We start from the raw sequence: 1,896 nt of genomic DNA, 5'->3' as shown, positions 1-1,896 counted from the left end.
ACACTATTTTGTTCGCCTGTGAAAAAACATGGAGGAACAAGTAACTTTTCCAAGAAAAACTATAACGGTGTTTGCGAGGGCTCTCAAAGCTAGCAACTTAGTAGCTGAACTTGTAGCCAAATCAAATCGAGCTGAGTTTGTCAAGCATGACTGCTATATAAACCAAAAACAGAGAGAGACTGAAAGCTGTAGAGGAAGAGCTTTGTGTGTGCTTTTCTTTAGTTCCTACCAGGATATCAGCTTTGTGTTCATCTAAACCAGGGGTGGGGAACCTTTTTCCTATCGAGGGCCATTTTGATTTTTACATCATCCCTCAGGGGCCATTCTAGATTATTGAACACAAAACTTACCCAGCGTATTTTTGATGGATAAATATTGATGAATATTGGTGAGCGACCATATTATTGCTAGCTCACCCTGAAGCTTGCATGCATCGTGTTGTCCTTGTCTGCTCACGGTTTGGAAAAAAACACTTGTTGGGCACCCAAACTCAGGCGCAGAGCGGCAACTTTATCTAAGATCCTCTAGTTGGGCATGTTTCGATTTGTAATGAGGCTCGAGGTTCACCTTTTTCATCACAGCCGCCGCATCCCCACAAACCAGGCACACAGGCTTGCCATTTACTTCCACAAAAAAGTATTCATTTGTCCATTTCTCTTGGAAAAAATGACATTCCCTATCAACTTTTCGTTGTTTTGTCACCATGTTCCGCTACCTGTCACATAATCACTGATGGCAGCAGGTACGACACGCAATGACAGTTACGCTTTGTTCTTTTCCCATCAGTTATGTGTTGTCTTTCTTTTTTTTTCTTTTTTCTGTGAGTGTGTGTGCGTGTGCGTTTGCGTATGTTGTTACAGTTATTTTTCCACGACCTGTTTTGATTTATTCTCTGACACCTCTTCTCTATGGCTCTTATGTTATGTCGAACCATTTCATGCCATTGATGGTCTGGTAACAGTGTTGCTTTTTGAAATGGTGTTGGGTTTTGTTGTGGGTCTTTGAGCTGAACTGGTTAGCCACCCCTGATTGTATGAATTGAAATTAGAGAAGCCGAGAAGCCGTCTAACAGGGCGAGAAGCCGTCTAACATTGACACAACTCAGGAGCCACAGAGCTGGGAAACAACTGGCCTGTGGACCATAGGCCACAGAAGTGGTCAGTTGAATCACAGGATATGCTGTTGAGGGGTTGAAGAAGGTTGGAGAGTGAAATCAGCTGATGTGCCCCATGTGACAGAGTCTATCTAAGCCCTGAACTAAACCGAAAATGCTCTATTTCTGAAAGTCTTCCTCTTGACCTTTGGGATGACAAGCAGGGCTGCCTGCTGAGATCTTAAGGGTGACCTGCTTGTAGCAACTTGCTAGCTAGAGATCTGACAATAATATGGCACAATTCAGGCCAGCGAGGGACTGACTAACAGGTTCTCTAAGAGCCTCTAAGAGCCTCACTAGCCTTCAAGCCAAGCTTGAAGCTAGTGAGTCACTTTGGTGCACAATCTATGTTTTTTGATAACAAGTGGGCTCCAGAAGCATTCGGGTGGAGGCCATCCCTAAATAGATGTAGAGGAGTAAAAAGTGTAAAATCTCCCAATACAGAAAATACAAATTTTACTTGTTTCAATGCTTGCATGTGTCATTGTTACGGCACCAATGGTGAAATCTTTGCTATCATAGCTAATGAATGAATGATTGAAATCACTCACTCTTTCATTATTATATCTCTTTGTTTTAGTTTTCAGGTGGTGTCCAGCTGCCTCCTCCTTTCTCTCTCCCTCTGACCTTGTCTATCTGTGTCCTCGTCCTTTTACCCCTATTTGTCTTTCTCCCTCCCTCTTTCTATCTATGCAGCTGTATTGCAGCATGCCTCAATGTTTGCCAGCAGCAGCAGAAGCACC

Source organism: Genypterus blacodes, unplaced genomic scaffold (genome assembly GCF_046128005.1).
Source record: "Genypterus blacodes isolate CSIRO-AG114 ecotype Tasmania unplaced genomic scaffold, CSIRO-AGI_Gbla_v1 ptg000039l_1, whole genome shotgun sequence".
In the NCBI taxonomy this organism is placed as follows: domain Eukaryota; kingdom Metazoa; phylum Chordata; class Actinopteri; order Ophidiiformes; family Ophidiidae; genus Genypterus; species Genypterus blacodes.
The sequence above is the reverse complement of the archived record's forward strand: the minus strand, read 5'-3'. Positions refer to the sequence as shown.